General features: G+C 42.7%; 14 non-coding genes across 14 annotated transcripts; all 14 read left to right on the top strand.

The window, feature by feature from the left end:
* The first annotated feature begins 747 nt into the window (after positions 1-747).
* On the top strand, positions 748-819 carry TRNAD-GUC (transfer RNA aspartic acid (anticodon GUC)). Its single transcript has one exon. It is a non-coding gene; the product is annotated as a tRNA-Asp (tRNA).
* Positions 820-1901: 1082 nt separating this feature from the next.
* TRNAD-GUC (transfer RNA aspartic acid (anticodon GUC)) lies at positions 1902-1973 on the top strand. The gene has a single exon. It is a non-coding gene; the product is annotated as a tRNA-Asp (tRNA).
* A 1082-nt stretch (positions 1974-3055) lies between these two features.
* Positions 3056-3127, top strand: TRNAD-GUC (transfer RNA aspartic acid (anticodon GUC)). The gene has a single exon. It is a non-coding gene; the product is annotated as a tRNA-Asp (tRNA).
* Positions 3128-5363: 2236 nt separating this feature from the next.
* On the top strand, positions 5364-5435 carry TRNAD-GUC (transfer RNA aspartic acid (anticodon GUC)). The gene has a single exon. It is a non-coding gene; the product is annotated as a tRNA-Asp (tRNA).
* A 1082-nt stretch (positions 5436-6517) lies between these two features.
* On the top strand, positions 6518-6589 carry TRNAD-GUC (transfer RNA aspartic acid (anticodon GUC)). Its single transcript has one exon. It is a non-coding gene; the product is annotated as a tRNA-Asp (tRNA).
* A 1082-nt stretch (positions 6590-7671) lies between these two features.
* Positions 7672-7743, top strand: TRNAD-GUC (transfer RNA aspartic acid (anticodon GUC)). Its single transcript has one exon. It is a non-coding gene; the product is annotated as a tRNA-Asp (tRNA).
* Positions 7744-8825: 1082 nt separating this feature from the next.
* Positions 8826-8897, top strand: TRNAD-GUC (transfer RNA aspartic acid (anticodon GUC)). The gene has a single exon. It is a non-coding gene; the product is annotated as a tRNA-Asp (tRNA).
* A 2238-nt stretch (positions 8898-11135) lies between these two features.
* On the top strand, positions 11136-11207 carry TRNAD-GUC (transfer RNA aspartic acid (anticodon GUC)). Its single transcript has one exon. It is a non-coding gene; the product is annotated as a tRNA-Asp (tRNA).
* Positions 11208-12289: 1082 nt separating this feature from the next.
* On the top strand, positions 12290-12361 carry TRNAD-GUC (transfer RNA aspartic acid (anticodon GUC)). The gene has a single exon. It is a non-coding gene; the product is annotated as a tRNA-Asp (tRNA).
* Positions 12362-13443: 1082 nt separating this feature from the next.
* On the top strand, positions 13444-13515 carry TRNAD-GUC (transfer RNA aspartic acid (anticodon GUC)). Its single transcript has one exon. It is a non-coding gene; the product is annotated as a tRNA-Asp (tRNA).
* A 1082-nt stretch (positions 13516-14597) lies between these two features.
* TRNAD-GUC (transfer RNA aspartic acid (anticodon GUC)) lies at positions 14598-14669 on the top strand. Its single transcript has one exon. It is a non-coding gene; the product is annotated as a tRNA-Asp (tRNA).
* Positions 14670-15751: 1082 nt separating this feature from the next.
* Positions 15752-15823, top strand: TRNAD-GUC (transfer RNA aspartic acid (anticodon GUC)). Its single transcript has one exon. It is a non-coding gene; the product is annotated as a tRNA-Asp (tRNA).
* Positions 15824-16905: 1082 nt separating this feature from the next.
* TRNAD-GUC (transfer RNA aspartic acid (anticodon GUC)) lies at positions 16906-16977 on the top strand. The gene has a single exon. It is a non-coding gene; the product is annotated as a tRNA-Asp (tRNA).
* A 1082-nt stretch (positions 16978-18059) lies between these two features.
* TRNAD-GUC (transfer RNA aspartic acid (anticodon GUC)) lies at positions 18060-18131 on the top strand. The gene has a single exon. It is a non-coding gene; the product is annotated as a tRNA-Asp (tRNA).
* Positions 18132-20159: the final 2028 nt, after the last annotated feature.

The following is a 20159-nucleotide window of genomic DNA, read 5'->3' on the forward strand; positions in this document are numbered from 1 at the left end:
GTCTCCTAATGCTGTGAAACAGCATCCTGCTGATAGGACAGAGTCAGAGGCTGGGAGGAAGCCCCACCTCAGGAGAATCGCTGCTGTTACCTCCCAGTTGTCTTATAAATCCTCATTTACATATTTAGAAAAAAGCTCATAACTTTTGAAATAATAAACGTTTTGGGACACAATTTTCACTAGTATTATCAGTGTGACAGCGCCTATCAAATTAGCTAGGAGATAGGGAAGTACAAGTGACAGAGCCTCTTTAAATAGGACGAAATTGCAGTACCAGGATTATTATCTGTCTTACAAGCAGATACATTTAGAAAAATGCTAATTTTCTCTACAATTTTCTCTACGATTCGGATTGTATCGACCACATTTTACCACTTACATAAAGTACAATGTGTCACAAGAAAACAATCTCAGATTGCTTGGATAAATAAAAGAATTCCAAAGTTATTACCACATAAAGAGAAGACAATATGTCATTGCCATATTTATTCATTTTCCTATCATAGGGGGGCACACTAATCTGTATTAGAGTTGTTGAATGGTCTCAGTGGTGTCAGATTAATAGTGAATAACGAGCACAGGGATGTGGGGGCATAGCATAGTTACCAAAACAAAGACCACTCTCGGCATCGGACACGCCATACAGACCCATTCCACATATATGCCATTTACACAATGCACTCAGGCCACACATGCGCCGCTGCTAGGCCTGCTCCACGCAACTCACACAGCCGTGGTATCAGCAGGTCCTCGTTAGTATAGTGGAGAGTATCCCCGCCTGTCACGCGGGAGACCGGGGTTCGATTCCCCGACGGGGAGAATTGTCACTTTTAGACACATCAATAACCAGAATTATAAAACAAGACTCTTTCTTTTCACTTTGGGCGGTGTAATGTTTTCTGTATGACGCTGTCCAATCAGCTTCTGCACCCTTCCCTGTCCAGCAACACAGTGTGATCTTATAGTATACAGCTTTCATTCCCAATTCTGTATTCAACTGGCTATATCTCAGGCTCTGTCACAGCTAGAACTGTGATTCTACTGTCATATGAAAGATTGGAATCTCCCCTTTCATATGCCACCAGAACCGCGGTTCTAGGTCGTCCACAGCCCGAGATATGGCTGTTTGAATGGATCCCCCTTCCCTCTAGACTGTCTCCTAATGCTGTGAAACAGCATCCTGCTGATAGGACAGAGTCAGAGGCTGGGAGGAAGCCCCACCTCAGGAGAATCGCTGCTGTTACCTCCCAGTTGTCTTATAAATCCTCATTTACATATTTAGAAAAAAGCTCATAACTTTTGAAATAATAAACGTTTTGGGACACAATTTTCACTAGTATTATCAGTGTGACAGCGCCTATCAAATTAGCTAGGAGATAGGGAAGTACAAGTGACAGAGCCTCTTTAAATAGGACGAAATTGCAGTACCAGGATTATTATCTGTCTTACAAGCAGATACATTTAGAAAAATGCTAATTTTCTCTACAATTTTCTCTACGATTCGGATTGTATCGACCACATTTTACCACTTACATAAAGTACAATGTGTCACAAGAAAACAATCTCAGATTGCTTGGATAAATAAAAGAATTCCAAAGTTATTACCACATAAAGAGAAGACAATATGTCATTGCCATATTTATTCATTTTCCTATCATAGGGGGGCACACTAATCTGTATTAGAGTTGTTGAATGGTCTCAGTGGTGTCAGATTAATAGTGAATAACGAGCACAGGGATGTGGGGGCATAGCATAGTTACCAAAACAAAGACCACTCTCGGCATCGGACACGCCATACAGACCCATTCCACATATATGCCATTTACACAATGCACTCAGGCCACACATGCGCCGCCGCTAGGCCTGCTCCACGCAACTCACACAGCCGTGGTATCAGCAGGTCCTCGTTAGTATAGTGGAGAGTATCCCCGCCTGTCACGCGGGAGACCGGGGTTCGATTCCCCGACGGGGAGAATTGTCACTTTTAGACACATCAATAACCAGAATTATAAAACAAGACTCTTTCTTTTCACTTTGGGCGGTGTAATGTTTTCTGTATGACGCTGTCCAATCAGCTTCTGCACCCTTCCCTGTCCAGCAACACAGTGTGATCTTATAGTATACAGCTTTCATTCCCAATTCTGTATTCAACTGGCTATATCTCAGGCTCTGTCACAGCTAGAACTGTGATTCTACTGTCATATGAAAGATTGGAATCTCCCCTTTCATATGCCACCAGAACCGCGGTTCTAGGTCGTCCACAGCCCGAGATATGGCTGTTTGAATGGATCCCCCTTCCCTCTAGACTGTCTCCTAATGCTGTGAAACAGCATCCTGCTGATAGGACAGAGTCAGAGGCTGGGAGGAAGCCCCACCTCAGGAGAATCGCTGCTGTTACCTCCCAGTTGTCTTATAAATCCTCATTTACATATTTAGAAAAAAGCTCATAACTTTTGAAATAATAAACGTTTTGGGACACAATTTTCACTAGTATTATCAGTGTGACAGCGCCTATCAAATTAGCTAGGAGATAGGGAAGTACAAGTGACAGAGCCTCTTTAAATAGGACGAAATTGCAGTACCAGGATTATTATCTGTCTTACAAGCAGATACATTTAGAAAAATGCTAATTTTCTCTACAATTTTCTCTACGATTCGGATTGTATCGACCACATTTTACCACTTACATAAAGTACAATGTGTCACAAGAAAACAATCTCAGATTGCTTGGATAAATAAAAGAATTCCAAAGTTATTACCACATAAAGAGAAGACAATATGTCATTGCCATATTTATTCATTTTCCTATCATAGGGGGGCACACTAATCTGTATTAGAGTTGTTGAATGGTCTCAGTGGTGTCAGATTAATAGTGAATAACGAGCACAGGGATGTGGGGGCATAGCATAGTTACCAAAACAAAGACCACTCTCGGCATCGGACACGCCATACAGACCCATTCCACATATATGCCATTTACACAATGCACTCAGGCCACACATGCGCCGCTGCTAGGCCTGCTCCACGCAACTCACACAGCCGTGGTATCAGCAGGTCCTCGTTAGTATAGTGGAGAGTATCCCCGCCTGTCACGCGGGAGACCGGGGTTCGATTCCCCGACGGGGAGAATTGTCACTTTTAGACACATCAATAACCAGAATTATAAAACAAGACTCTTTCTTTTCACTTTGGGCGGTGTAATGTTTTCTGTATGACGCTGTCCAATCAGCTTCTGCACCCTTCCCTGTCCAGCAACACAGTGTGATCTTATAGTATACAGCTTTCATTCCCAATTCTGTATTCAACTGGCTATATCTCAGGCTCTGTCACAGCTAGAACTGTGATTCTACTGTCATATGAAAGATTGGAATCTCCCCTTTCATATGCCACCAGAACCGCGGTTCTAGGTCGTCCACAGCCCGAGATATGGCTGTTTGAATGGATCCCCCTTCCCTCTAGACTGTCTCCTAATGCTGTGAAACAGCATCCTGCTGATAGGACAGAGTCAGAGGCTGGGAGGAAGCCCCACCTCAGGAGAATCGCTGCTGTTACCTCCCAGTTGTCTTATAAATCCTCATTTACATATTTAGAAAAAAGCTCATAACTTTTGAAATAATAAACGTTTTGGGACACAATTTTCACTAGTATTATCAGTGTGACAGCGCCTATCAAATTAGCTAGGAGATAGGGAAGTACAAGTGACAGAGCCTCTTTAAATAGGACGAAATTGCAGTACCAGGATTATTATCTGTCTTACAAGCAGATACATTTAGAAAAATGCTAATTTTCTCTACAATTTTCTCTACGATTCGGATTGTATCGACCACATTTTACCACTTACATAAAGTACAATGTGTCACAAGAAAACAATCTCAGATTGCTTGGATAAATAAAAGAATTCCAAAGTTATTACCACATAAAGAGAAGACAATATGTCATTGCCATATTTATTCATTTTCCTATCATAGGGGGGCACACTAATCTGTATTAGAGTTGTTGAATGGTCTCAGTGGTGTCAGATTAATAGTGAATAACGAGCACAGGGATGTGGGGGCATAGCATAGTTACCAAAACAAAGACCACTCTCGGCATCGGACACGCCATACAGACCCATTCCACATATATGCCATTTACACAATGCACTCAGGCCACACATGCGCCGCCGCTAGGCCTGCTCCACGCAACTCACACAGCCGTGGTATCAGCAGGTCCTCGTTAGTATAGTGGAGAGTATCCCCACCTGTCACGCGGGAGACCGGGGTTCGATACCCCGACGGGGAGAATTGTCACTTTTAGACACATCAATAACCAGAATTATAAAACAAGACTCTTTCTTTTCACTTTGGGCGGTGTAATGTTTTCTGTATGACGCTGTCCAATCAGCTTCTGCACCCTTCCCTGTCCAGCAACACAGTGTGATCTTATAGTATACAGCTTTCATTCCCAATTCTGTATTCAACTGGCTATATCTCAGGCTTTGTCACAGCTAGAACTGTGATTCTACTGTCATATGAAAGATTGGAATCTCCCCTTTCATATGCCACCAGAACCGCGGTTCTAGGTCGTCCACAGCCCGAGATATGGCTGTTTGAATGGATCCCCCTTCCCTCTAGACTGTCTCCTAATGCTGTGAAACAGCATCCTGCTGATAGGACAGAGTCAGAGGCTGGGAGGAAGCCCCACCTCAGGAGAATCGCTGCTGTTACCTCCCAGTTGTCTTATAAATCCTCATTTACATATTTAGAAAAAAGCTCATAACTTTTGAAATAATAAACGTTTTGGGACACAATTTTCACTAGTATTATCAGTGTGACAGCGCCTATCAAATTAGCTAGGAGATAGGGAAGTACAAGTGACAGAGCCTCTTTAAATAGGACGAAATTGCAGTACCAGGATTATTATCTGTCTTACAAGCAGATACATTTAGAAAAATGCTAATTTTCTCTACAATTTTCTCTACGATTCGGATTGTATCGACCACATTTTACCACTTACATAAAGTACAATGTGTCACAAGAAAACAATCTCAGAATGCTTGGATAAATAAAAGAATTCCAAAGTTATTACCACATAAAGAGAAGACAATATGTCATTGCCATATTTATTCATTTTCCTATCATAGGGGGGCACACTAATCTGTATTAGAGTTGTTGAATGGTCTCAGTGGTGTCAGATTAATAGTGAATAACGAGCACAGGGATGTGGGGGCATAGCATAGTTACCAAAACAAAGACCACTCTCGGCATCGGACACGCCATACAGACCCATTCCACATATATGCCATTTACACAATGCACTCAGGCCACACATGCGCCGCCGCTAGGCCTGCTCCACGCAACTCACACAGCCGTGGTATCAGCAGGTCCTCGTTAGTATAGTGGAGAGTATCCCCGCCTGTCACGCGGGAGACCGGGGTTCGATTCCCCGACGGGGAGAAATGTCGCTTTTAGACACATCAATAACCAGAATTATAAAACAAGACTCTTTCTTTTCACTTTGGGCGGTGTAATGTTTTCTGTATGACGCTGTCCAATCAGCTTCTGCACCCTTCCCTGTCCAGCAACACAGTGTGATCTTATAGTATACAGCTTTCATTCCCAATTCTGTATTCAACTGGCTATATCTCAGGCTCTGTCACAGCTAGAACTGTGATTCTACTGTCATATGAAAGATTGGAATCTCCCCTTTCATATGCCACCAGAACCGTGGTTTTAGGTCGTCCACAGCCCGAGATATGGCTGTTTGAATGGATCCCCCTTCCCTCTAGACTGTCTCCTAATGCTGTGAAACAGCATCCTGCTGATAGGACAGAGTCAGAGGCTGGGAGGAAGCCCCACCTCAGGAGAATCGCTGCTGTTACCTCCCAGTTGTCTTATAAATCCTCATTTACATATTTAGAAAAAAGCTCATAACTTTTGAAATAATAAACGTTTTGGGACACAATTTTCACTAGTATTATCAGTGTGACAGCGCCTATCAAATTAGCTAGGAGATAGGGAAGTACAAGTGACAGAGCCTCTTTAAATAGGACGAAATTGCAGTACCAGGATTATTATCTGTCTTACAAGCAGATACATTTAGAAAAATGCTAATTTTCTCTACAATTTTCTCTACGATTCGGATTGTATCGACCACATTTTACCACTTACATAAAGTACAATGTGTCACAAGAAAACAATCTCAGAATGCTTGGATAAATAAAAGAATTCCAAAGTTATTACCACATAAAGAGAAGACAATATGTCATTGCCATATTTATTCATTTTCCTATCATAGGGGGGCACACTAATCTGTATTAGAGTTGTTGAATGGTCTCAGTGGTGTCAGATTAATAGTGAATAACGAGCACAGGGATGTGGGGGCATAGCATAGTTACCAAAACAAAGACCACTCTCGGCATCGGACACGCCATACAGACCCATTCCACATATATGCCATTTACACAATGCACTCAGGCCACACATGCGCCGCCGCTAGGCCTGCTCCACGCAACTCACACAGCCGTGGTATCAGCAGGTCCTCGTTAGTATAGTGGAGAGTATCCCCGCCTGTCACGCGGGAGACCGGGGTTCGATTCCCCGACGGGGAGAAGTGTCACTTTTAGACACATCAATAACCAGAATTATAAAACAAGACTCTTTCTTTTCACTTTGGGCGGTGTAATGTTTTCTGTATGACGCTGTCCAATCAGCTTCTGCACCCTTCCCTGTCCAGCAACACAGTGTGATCTTATAGTATACAGCTTTCATTCCCAATTCTGTATTCAACTGGCTATATCTCAGGCTCTGTCACAGCTAGAACTGTGATTCTACTGTCATATGAAAGATTGGAATCTCCCCTTTCATATGCCACCAGAACCGCGGTTCTAGGTCGTCCACAGCCCGAGATATGGCTGTTTGAATGGATCCCCCTTCCCTCTAGACTGTCTCCTAATGCTGTGAAACAGCATCCTGCTGATAGGACAGAGTCAGAGGCTGGGAGGAAGCCCCACCTCAGGAGAATCGCTGCTGTTACCTCCCAGTTGTCTTATAAATCCTCATTTACATATTTAGAAAAAAGCTCATAACTTTTGAAATAATAAACGTTTTGGGACACAATTTTCACTAGTATTATCAGTGTGACAGCGCCTATCAAATTAGCTAGGAGATAGGGAAGTACAAGTGACAGAGCCTCTTTAAATAGGACGAAATTGCAGTACCAGGATTATTATCTGTCTTACAAGCAGATACATTTAGAAAAATGCTAATTTTCTCTACAATTTTCTCTACGATTCGGATTGTATCGACCACATTTTACCACTTACATAAAGTACAATGTGTCACAAGAAAACAATCTCAGAATGCTTGGATAAATAAAAGAATTCCAAAGTTATTACCACATAAAGAGAAGACAATATGTCATTGCCATATTTATTCATTTTCCTATCATAGGGGGGCACACTAATCTGTATTAGAGTTGTTGAATGGTCTCAGTGGTGTCAGATTAATAGTGAATAACGAGCACAGGGATGTGGGGGCATAGCATAGTTACCAAAACAAAGACCACTCTCGGCATCGGACACGCCATACAGACCCATTCCACATATATGCCATTTACACAATGCACTCAGGCCACACATGCGCCGCCGCTAGGCCTGCTCCACGCAACTCACACAGCCGTGGTATCAGCAGGTCCTCGTTAGTATAGTGGAGAGTATCCCCGCCTGTCACGCGGGAGACCGGGGTTCGATTCCCCGGCGGGGAGAATTGTCACTTTTAGACACATCAATAACCAGAATTATAAAACAAGACTCTTTCTTTTCACTTTGGGCGGTGTAATGTTTTCTGTATGACGCTGTCCAATCAGCTTCTGCACCCTTCCCTGTCCAGCAACACAGTGTGATCTTATAGTATACAGCTTTCATTCCCAATTCTGTATTCAACTGGCTATATCTCAGGCTCTGTCACAGCTAGAACTGTGATTCTACTGTCATATGAAAGATTGGAATCTCCCCTTTCATATGCCACCAGAACCGCGGTTCTAGGTCGTCCACAGCCCGAGATATGGCTGTTTGAATGGATCCCCCTTCCCTCTAGACTGTCTCCTAATGCTGTGAAACAGCATCCTGCTGATAGGACAGAGTCAGAGGCTGGGAGGAAGCCCCACCTCAGGAGAATCGCTGCTGTTACCTCCCAGTTGTCTTATAAATCCTCATTTACATATTTAGAAAAAAGCTCATAACTTTTGAAATAATAAACGTTTTGGGACACAATTTTCACTAGTATTATCAGTGTGACAGTGCCTATCAAATTAGCTAGGAGATAGGGAAGTACAAGTGACAGAGCCTCTTTAAATAGGACGAAATTGCAGTACCAGGATTATTATCTGTCTTACAAGCAGATACATTTAGAAAAATGCTAATTTTCTCTACAATTTTCTCTACGATTCGGATTGTATCGACCACATTTTACCACTTACATAAAGTACAATGTGTCACAAGAAAACAATCTCAGAATGCTTGGATAAATAAAAGAATTCCAAAGTTATTACCACATAAAGAGAAGACAATATGTCATTGCCATATTTATTCATTTTCCTATCATAGGGGGGCACACTAATCTGTATTAGAGTTGTTGAATGGTCTCAGTGGTGTCAGATTAATAGTGAATAACGAGCACAGGGATGTGGGGGCATAGCATAGTTACCAAAACAAAGACCACTCTCGGCATCGGACACGCCATACAGACCCATTCCACATATATGCCATTTACACAATGCACTCAGGCCACACATGCGCCGCCGCTAGGCCTGCTCCACGCAACTCACACAGCCGTGGTATCAGCAGGTCCTCGTTAGTATAGTGGAGAGTATCCCCGCCTGTCACGCGGGAGACCGGGGTTCGATTCCCCGACGGGGAGAATTGTCACTTTTAGACACATCAATAACCAGAATTATAAAACAAGACTCTTTCTTTTCACTTTGGGCGGTGTAATGTTTTCTGTATAACGCTGTCCAATCAGCTTCTGCACCCTTCCCTGTCCAGCAACACAGTGTGATCTTATAGTATACAGCTTTCATTCCCAATTCTGTATTCAACTGGCTATATCTCAGGCTCTGTCACAGCTAGAACTGTGATTCTACTGTCATATGAAAGATTGGAATCTCCCCTTTCATATGCCACCAGAACCGCGGTTCTAGGTCGTCCACAGCCCGAGATATGGCTGTTTGAATGGATCCCCCTTCCCTCTAGACTGTCTCCTAATGCTGTGAAACAGCATCCTGCTGATAGGACAGAGTCAGAGGCTGGGAGGAAGCCCCACCTCAGGAGAATCGCTGCTGTTACCTCCCAGTTGTCTTATAAATCCTCATTTACATATTTAGAAAAAAGCTCATAACTTTTGAAATAATAAACGTTTTGGGACACAATTTTCACTAGTATTATCAGTGTGACAGCGCCTATCAAATTAGCTAGGAGATAGGGAAGTACAAGTGACAGAGCCTCTTTAAATAGGACGAAATTGCAGTACCAGGATTATTATCTGTCTTACAAGCAGATACATTTAGAAAAATGCTAATTTTCTCTACAATTTTCTCTACGATTCGGATTGTATCGACCACATTTTACCACTTACATAAAGTACAATGTGTCACAAGAAAACAATCTCAGAATGCTTGGATAAATAAAAGAATTCCAAAGTTATTACCACATAAAGAGAAGACAATATGTCATTGCCATATTTATTCATTTTCCTATCATAGGGGGGCACACTAATCTGTATTAGAGTTGTTGAATGGTCTCAGTGGTGTCAGATTAATAGTGAATAACGAGCACAGGGATGTGGGGGCATAGCATAGTTACCAAAACAAAGACCACTCTCGGCATCGGACACGCCATACAGACCCATTCCACATATATGCCATTTACACAATGCACTCAGGCCACACATGCGCCGCCGCTAGGCCTGCTCCACGCAACTCACACAGCCGTGGTATCAGCAGGTCCTCGTTAGTATAGTGGAGAGTATCCCCGCCTGTCACGCGGGAGACCGGGGTTCGATTCCCCGACCGGGAGAATTGTCACTTTTAGACACATCAATAACCAGAATTATAAAACAAAAGACTCTTTCTTTTCACTTTGGGCGGTGTAATGTTTTCTGTATGACGCTGTCCAATCAGCTTCTGCACCCTTCCCTGTCCAGCAACACAGTGTGATCTTATAGTATACAGCTTTCATTCCCAATTCTGTATTCAACTGGCTATATCTCAGGCTCTGTCACAGCTAGAACTGTGATTCTACTGTCATATGAAAGATTGGAATCTCCCCTTTCATATGCCACCAGAACCGCGGTTCTAGGTCGTCCACAGCCCGAGATATGGCTGTTTGAATGGATCCCCCTTCCCTCTAGACTGTCTCCTAATGCTGTGAAACAGCATCCTGCTGATAGGACAGAGTCAGAGGCTGGGAGGAAGCCCCACCTCAGGAGAATCGCTGCTGTTACCTCCCAGTTGTCTTATAAATCCTCATTTACATATTTAGAAAAAAGCTCATAACTTTTGAAATAATAAACGTTTTGGGACACAATTTTCACTAGTATTATCAGTGTGACAGCGCCTATCAAATTAGCTAGGAGATAGGGAAGTACAAGTGACAGAGCCTCTTTAAATAGGACGAAATTGCAGTACCAGGATTATTATCTGTCTTACAAGCAGATACATTTAGAAAAATGCTAATTTTCTCTACAATTTTCTCTACGATTCGGATTGTATCGACCACATTTTACCACTTACATAAAGTACAATGTGTCACAAGAAAACAATCTCAGAATGCTTGGATAAATAAAAGAATTCCAAAGTTATTACCACATAAAGAGAAGACAATATGTCATTGCCATATTTATTCATTTTCCTATCATAGGGGGGCACACTAATCTGTATTAGAGTTGTTGAATGGTCTCAGTGGTGTCAGATTAATAGTGAATAACGAGCACAGGGATGTGGGGGCATAGCATAGTTACCAAAACAAAGACCACTCTCGGCATCGGACACGCCATACAGACCCATTCCACATATATGCCATTTACACAATGCACTCAGGCCACACATGCGCCGCCGCTAGGCCTGCTCCACGCAACTCACACAGCCGTGGTATCAGCAGGTCCTCGTTAGTATAGTGGAGAGTATCCCCGCCTGTCACGCGGGAGACCGGGGTTCGATTCCCCGGCGGGGAGAATTGTCACTTTTAGACACATCAATAACCAGAATTATAAAACAAGACTCTTTCTTTTCACTTTGGGCGGTGTAATGTTTTCTGTATGACGCTGTCCAATCAGCTTCTGCACCCTTCCCTGTCCAGCAACACAGTGTGATCTTATAGTATACAGCTTTCATTCCCAATTCTGTATTCAACTGGCTATATCTCAGGCTCTGTCACAGCTAGAACTGTGATTCTACTGTCATATGAAAGATTGGAATCTCCCCTTTCATATGCCACCAGAACCGCGGTTCTAGGTCGTCCACAGCCCGATATATGGCTGTTTGAATGGATCCCCCTTCCCTCTAGACTGTCTCCTAATGCTGTGAAACAGCATCCTGCTGATAGGACAGAGTCAGAGGCTGGGAGGAAGCCCCACCTCAGGAGAATCGCTGCTGTTACCTCCCAGTTGTCTTATAAATCCTCATTTACATATTTAGAAAAAAGCTCATAACTTTTGAAATAATAAACGTTTTGGGACACAATTTTCACTAGTATTATCAGTGTGACAACGCCTATCAAATTAGCTAGGAGATAGGGAAGTACAAGTGACAGAGCCTCTTTAAATAGGACGAAATTGCAGTACCAGGATTATTATCTGTCTTACAAGCAGATACATTTAGAAAAATGCTAATTTTCTCTACAATTTTCTCTACGATTCGGATTGTATCGACCACATTCTACCACTTACATAAAGTACAATGTGTCACAAGAAAACAATCTCAGAATGCTTGGATAAATAAAAGAATTCCAAAGTTATTACCACATAAAGAGAAGACAATATGTCATTGCCATATTTATTCATTTTCCTATCATAGGGGGGCACACTAATCTGTATTAGAGTTGTTGAATGGTCTCAGTGGTGTCAGATTAATAGTGAATAACGAGCACAGGGATGTGGGGGCATAGCATAGTTACCAAAACAAAGACCACTCTCGGCATCGGACACGCCATACAGACCCATTCCACATATATGCCATTTACACAATGCACTCAGGCCACACATGCGCCGCCGCTAGGCCTGCTCCACGCAACTCACACAGCCGTGGTATCAGCAGGTCCTCGTTAGTATAGTGGAGAGTATCCCCGCCTGTCACGCGGGAGACCGGGGTTCGATTCCCCGACGGGGAGAATTGTCACTTTTAGACACATCAATAACCAGAATTATAAAACAAGACTCTTTCTTTTCACTTTGGGCGGTGTAATGTTTTCTGTATGACGCTGTCCAATCAGCTTCTGCACCCTTCCCTGTCCAGCAACACAGTGTGATCTTATAGTATACAGCTTTCATTCCCAATTCTGTATTCAACTGGCTATATCTCAGGCTCTGTCACAGCTAGAACTGTGATTCTACTGTCATATGAAAGATTGGAATCTCCCCTTTCATATGCCACCAGAACAGCGGTTCTAGGTCGTCCACAGCCCGAGATATGGCTGTTTGAATGGATCCCCCTTCCCTCTAGACTGTCTCCTAATGCTGTGAAACAGCATCCTGCTGATAGGACAGAGTCAGAGGCTGGGAGGAAGCCCCACCTCAGGAGAATCGCTGCTGTTACCTCCCAGTTGTCTTATAAATCCTCATTTACATATTTAGAAAAAAGCTCATAACTTTTGAAATAATAAACGTTTTGGGACACAATTTTCACTAGTATTATCAGTGTGACAACGCCTATCAAATTAGCTAGGAGATAGGGAAGTACAAGTGACAGAGCCTCTTTAAATAGGACGAAATTGCAGTACCAGGATTATTATCTGTCTTACAAGCAGATACATTTAGAAAAATGCTAATTTTCTCTACAATTTTCTCTACGATTCGGATTGTATCGACCACATTCTACCACTTACATAAAGTACAATGTGTCACAAGAAAACAATCTCAGAATGCTTGGATAAATAAAAGAATTCCAAAGTTATTACCACATAAAGAGAAGACAATATGTCATTGCCATATTTATTCATTTTCCTATCATAGGGGGGCACACTAATCTGTATTAGAGTTGTTGAATGGTCTCAGTGGTGTCAGATTAATAGTGAATAACGAGCACAGGGATGTGGGGGCATAGCATAGTTACCAAAACAAAGACCACTCTCGGCATCGGACACGCCATACAGACCCATTCCACATATATGCCATTTACACAATGCACTCAGGCCACACATGCGCCGCCGCTAGGCCTGCTCCACGCAACTCACACAGCCGTGGTATCAGCAGGTCCTCGTTAGTATAGTGGAGAGTATCCCCGCCTGTCACGCGGGAGACCGGGGTTCGATTCCCCGACGGGGAGAATTGTCACTTTTAGACACATCAATAACCAGAATTATAAAACAAGACTCTTTCTTTTCACTTTGGGCGGTGTAATGTTTTCTGTATGACGCTGTCCAATCAGCTTCTGCACCCTTCCCTGTCCAGCAACACAGTGTGATCTTATAGTATACAGCTTTCATTCCCAATTCTGTATTCAACTGGCTATATCTCAGGCTCTGTCACAGCTAGAACTGTGATTCTACTGTCATATGAAAGATTGGAATCTCCCCTTTCATATGCCACCAGAACCGCGGTTCTAGGTCGTCCACAGCCCGAGATATGGCTGTTTGAATGGATCCCCCTTCCCTCTAGACTGTCTCCTAATGCTGTGAAACAGCATCCTGCTGATAGGACAGAGTCAGAGGCTGGGAGGAAGCCCCACCTCAGGAGAATCGCTGCTGTTACCTCCCAGTTGTCTTATAAATCCTCATTTACATATTTAGAAAAAAGCTCATAACTTTTGAAATAATAAACGTTTTGGGACACAATTTTCACTAGTATTATCAGTGTGACAACGCCTATCAAATTAGCTAGGAGATAGGGAAGTACAAGTGACAGAGCCTCTTTAAATAGGACGAAATTGCAGTACCAGGATTATTATCTGTCTTACAAGCAGATACATTTAGAAAAATGCTAATTTTCTCTACAATTTTCTCTACGATTCGGATTGTATCGACCACATTTTACCACTTACATAAAGTACAATGTGTCACAAGAAAACAATCTCAGAATGCTTGGATAAATAAAAGAATTCCAAAGTTATTACCACATAAAGAGAAGACAATATGTCATTGCCATATTTATTCATTTTCCTATCATAGGGGGGCACACTAATCTGTATTAGAGTTGTTGAATGGTCTCAGTGGTGTCAGATTAATAGTGAATAACGAGCACAGGGATGTGGGGGCATAGCATAGTTACCAAAACAAAGACCACTCTCGGCATCGGACACGCCATACAGACCCATTCCACATATATGCCATTTACACAATGCACTCAGGCCACACATGCGCCGCCGCTAGGCCTGCTCCACGCAACTCACACAGCCGTGGTATCAGCAGGTCCTCGTTAGTATAGTGGAGAGTATCCCCGCCTGTCACGCGGGAGACCGGGGTTCGATTCCCCGACGGGGAGAATTGTCACTTTTAGACACATCAATAACCAGAATTATAAAACAAGACTCTTTCTTTTCACTTTGGGCGGTGTAATGTTTTCTGTATGACGCTGTCCAATCAGCTTCTGCACCCTTCCCTGTCCAGCAACACAGTGTGATCTTATAGTATACAGCTTTCATTCCCAATTCTGTATTCAACTGGCTATATCTCAGGCTCTGTCACAGCTAGAACTGTGATTCTACTGTCATATGAAAGATTGGAATCTCCCCTTTCATATGCCACCAGAACCGTGGTTCTAGGTCGTCCACAGCCCGAGATATGGCTGTTTGAATGGATCCCCCTTCCCTCTAGACTGTCTCCTAATGCTGTGAAACAGCATCCTGCTGATAGGACAGAGTCAGAGGCTGGGAGGAAGCCCCACCTCAGGAGAATCGCTGCTGTTACCTCCCAGTTGTCTTATAAATCCTCATTTACATATTTAGAAAAAAGCTCATAACTTTTGAAATAATAAACGTTTTGGGACACAATTTTCACTAGTATTATCAGTGTGACAGCGCCTATCAAATTAGCTAGGAGATAGGGAAGTACAAGTGACAGAGCCTCTTTAAATAGGACGAAATTGCAGTACCAGGATTATTATCTGTCTTACAAGCAGATACATTTAGAAAAATGCTAATTTTCTCTACAATTTTCTCTACGATTCGGATTGTATCGACCACATTTTACCACTTACATAAAGTACAATGTGTCACAAGAAAACAATCTCAGAATGCTTGGATAAATAAAAGAATTCCAAAGTTATTACCACATAAAGAGAAGACAATATGTCATTGCCATATTTATTCATTTTCCTATCATAGGGGGGCACACTAATCTGTATTAGAGTTGTTGAATGGTCTCAGTGGTGTCAGATTAATAGTGAATAACGAGCACAGGGATGTGGGGGCATAGCATAGTTACCAAAACAAAGACCACTCTCGGCATCGGACACGCCATACAGACCCATTCCACATATATGCCATTTACACAATGCACTCAGGCCACACATGCGCCGCCGCTAGGCCTGCTCCACGCAACTCACACAGCCGTGGTATCAGCAGGTCCTCGTTAGTATAGTGGAGAGTATCCCCGCCTGTCACGCGGGAGACCGGGGTTCGATTCCCCGACGGGGAGAATTGTCACTTTTAGACACATCAATAACCAGAATTATAAAACAAGACTCTTTCTTTTCACTTTGGGCGGTGTAATGTTTTCTGTATGACGCTGTCCAATCAGCTTCTGCACCCTTCCCTGTCCAGCAACACAGTGTGATCTTATAGTATACAGCTTTCATTCCCAATTCTGTATTCAACTGGCTATATCTCAGGCTCTGTCACAGCTAGAACTGTGATTCTACTGTCATATGAAAGATTGGAATCTCCCCTTTCATATGCCACCAGAACCGTGGTTCTAGGTCGTCCACAGCCCGAGATATGGCTGTTTGAATGGATCCCCCTTCCCTCTAGACTGTCTCCTAATGCTGTGAAACAGCATCCTGCTGATAGGACAGAGTCAGAGGCTGGGAGGAAGCCCCACCTCAGGAGAATCGCTGCTGTTACCTCCCAGTTGTCTTATAAATCCTCATTTACATATTTAGAAAAAAGCTCATAACTTTTGAAATAATAAACGTTTTGGGACACAATTTTCACTAGTATTATCAGTGTGACAGCGCCTATCAAATTAGCTAGGAGATAGGGAAGTACAAGTGACAGAGCCTCTTTAAATAGGACGAAATTGCAGTACCAGGATTATTATCTGTCTTACAAGCAGATACATTTAGAAAAATGCTAATTTTCTCTACAATTTTCTCTACGATTCGGATTGTATCGACCACATTTTACCACTTACATAAAGTACAATGTGTCACAAGAAAACAATCTCAGAATGCTTGGATAAATAAAAGAATTCCAAAGTTATTACCACATAAAGAGAAGACAATATGTCATTGCCATATTTATTCATTTTCCTATCATAGGGGGGCACACTAATCTGTATTAGAGTTGTTGAATGGTCTCAGTGGTGTCAGATTAATAGTGAATAACGAGCACAGGGATGTGGGGGCATAGCATAGTTACCAAAACAAAGACCACTCTCGGCATCGGACACGCCATACAGACCCATTCCACATATATGCCATTTACACAATGCACTCAGGCCACACATGCGCCGCCGCTAGGCCTGCTCCACGCAACTCACACAGCCGTGGTATCAGCAGGTCCTCGTTAGTATAGTGGAGAGTATCCCCGCCTGTCACGCGGGAGACCGGGGTTCGATTCCCCGACGGGGAGAATTGTCACTTTTAGACACATCAATAACCAGAATTATAAAACAAGACTCTTTCTTTTCACTTTGGGCGGTGTAATGTTTTCTGTATAACGCTGTCCAATCAGCTTCTGCACCCTTCCCTGTCCAGCAACACAGTGTGATCTTATAGTATACAGCTTTCATTCCCAATTCTGTATTCAACTGGCTATATCTCAGGCTCTGTCACAGCTAGAACTGTGATTCTACTGTCATATGAAAGATTGGAATCTCCCCTTTCATATGCCACCAGAACCGCGGTTCTAGGTCGTCCACAGCCCGAGATATGGCTGTTTGAATGGATCCCCCTTCCCTCTAGACTGTCTCCTAATGCTGTGAAACAGCATCCTGCTGATAGGACAGAGTCAGAGGCTGGGAGGAAGCCCCACCTCAGGAGAATCGCTGCTGTTACCTCCCAGTTGTCTTATAAATCCTCATTTACATATTTAGAAAAAAGCTCATAACTTTTGAAATAATAAACGTTTTGGGACACAATTTTCACTAGTATTATCAGTGTGACAGCGCCTATCAAATTAGCTAGGAGATAGGGAAGTACAAGTGACAGAGCCTCTTTAAATAGGACGAAATTGCAGTACCAGGATTATTATCTGTCTTACAAGCAGATACATTTAGAAAAATGCTAATTTTCTCTACAATTTTCTCTACGATTCGGATTGTATCGACCACATTTTACCACTTACATAAAGTACAATGTGTCACAAGAAAACAATCTCAGAATGCTTGGATAAATAAAAGAATTCCAAAGTTATTACCACATAAAGAGAAGACAATATGTCATTGCCATATTTATTCATTTTCCTATCATAGGGGGGCACACTAATCTGTATTAGAGTTGTTGAATGGTCTCAGTGGTGTCAGATTAATAGTGAATAACGAGCACAGGGATGTGGGGGCATAGCATAGTTACCAAAACAAAGACCACTCTCGGCATCGGACACGCCATACAGACCCATTCCACATATATGCCATTTACACAATGCACTCAGGCCACACATGCGCCGCCGCTAGGCCTGCTCCACGCAACTCACACAGCCGTGGTATCAGCAGGTCCTCGTTAGTATAGTGGAGAGTATCCCCGCCTGTCACGCGGGAGACCGGGGTTCGATTCCCCGACGGGGAGAATTGTCACTTTTAGACACATCAATAACCAGAATTATAAAACAAGACTCTTTCTTTTCACTTTGGGCGGTGTAATGTTTTCTGTATGACGCTGTCCAATCAGCTTCTGCACCCTTCCCTGTCCAGCAACACAGTGTGATCTTATAGTATACAGCTTTCATTCCCAATTCTGTATTCAACTGGCTATATCTCAGGCTCTGTCACAGCTAGAACTGTGATTCTACTGTCATATGAAAGATTGGAATCTCCCCTTTCATATGCCACCAGAACCGTGGTTCTAGGTCGTCCACAGCCCGAGATATGGCTGTTTGAATGGATCCCCCTTCCCTCTAGACTGTCTCCTAATGCTGTGAAACAGCATCCTGCTGATAGGACAGAGTCAGAGGCTGGGAGGAAGCCCCACCTCAGGAGAATCGCTGCTGTTACCTCCCAGTTGTCTTATAAATCCTCATTTACATATTTAGAAAAAAGCTCATAACTTTTGAAATAATAAACGTTTTGGGACACAATTTTCACTAGTATTATCAGTGTGACAGCGCCTATCAAATTAGCTAGGAGATAGGGAAGTACAAGTGACAGAGCCTATTTAAATAGGACGAAATTGCAGTACCAGGATTATTATCTGTCTTACAAGCAGATACATTTAGAAAAATGCTAATTTTCTCTACAATTTTCTCTACGATTCGGATTGTATCGACCACATTTTACCACTTACATAAAGTACAATGTGTCACGAGAAAACAATCTCAGAATGCTTGGATAAATAAAAGAATTCCAAAGTTATTACCACATAAAGAGAAGACAATATGTCATTGCCATATTTATTCATTTTCCTATCATAGGGGGGCACACTAATCTGTATTAGAGTTGTTGAATGGTCTCAGTGGTGTCAGATTAATAGTGAATAACGAGCACAGGGATGTGGGGGCATAGCATAGTTACCAAAACAAAGACCACTCTCGGCATCGGACACGCCATACAGACCCATTCCACATATATGCCATTTACACAATGCACTCAGGCCACACATGCGCCGCCGCTAGGCCTGCTCCACGCAACTCACACAGCCGTGGTATCAGCAGGTCCTCGTTAGTATAGTGGAGAGTATCCCTGCCTGTCACGCGGGAGACCGGGGTTCGATTCCCCGGCGGGGAGAATTGTCACTTTTAGACACATCAATAACCAGAATTATAAAACAAGACTCTTTCTTTTCACTTTGGGCGGTGTAATGTTTTCTGTATGACGCTGTCCAATCAGCTTCTGCACCCTTCCCTGTCCAGCAACACAGTGTGATCTTATAGTATACAGCTTTCATTCCCAATTCTGTATTCAACTGGCTATATCTCAGGCTCTGTCACAGCTAGAACTGTGATTCTACTGTCATATGAAAGATTGGAATCTCCCCTTTCATATGCCATCAGAACCGCGGTTCTAGGTCGTCCACAGCCCGAGATATGGCTGTTTGAATGGATCCCCCTTCCCTCTAGACTGTCTCCTAATGCTGTGAAACAGCATCCTGCTGATAGGACAGAGTCAGAGGCTGGGAGGAAGCCCCACCTCAGGAGAATCGCTGCTGTTACCTCCCAGTTGTCTTATAAATCCTCATTTACATATTTAGAAAAAAGCTCATAACTTTTGAAATAATAAACGTTTTGGGACACAATTTTCACTAGTATTATCAGTGTGACAGCGCCTATCAAATTAGCTAGGAGATAGGGAAGTACAAGTGACAGAGCCTCTTTAAATAGGACGAAATTGCAGTACCAGGATTATTATCTGTCTTACAAGCAGATACATTTAGAAAAATGCTAATTTTCTCTACAATTTTCTCTACGATTCGGATTGTATCGACCACATTTTACCACTTACATAAAGTACAATGTGTCACAAGAAAACAATCTCAGAATGCTTGGATAAATAAAAGAATTCCAAAGTTATTACCACATAAAGAGAAGACAATATGTCATTGCCATATTTATTCATTTTCCTATCATATGGGGGCACACTAATCTGTATTAGAGTTGTTGAA

This window comes from Rhinoderma darwinii, unplaced genomic scaffold, assembly GCF_050947455.1.
Source record: "Rhinoderma darwinii isolate aRhiDar2 unplaced genomic scaffold, aRhiDar2.hap1 Scaffold_938, whole genome shotgun sequence".
NCBI classification, from domain to species: Eukaryota; Metazoa; Chordata; class Amphibia; order Anura; family Rhinodermatidae; genus Rhinoderma; species Rhinoderma darwinii.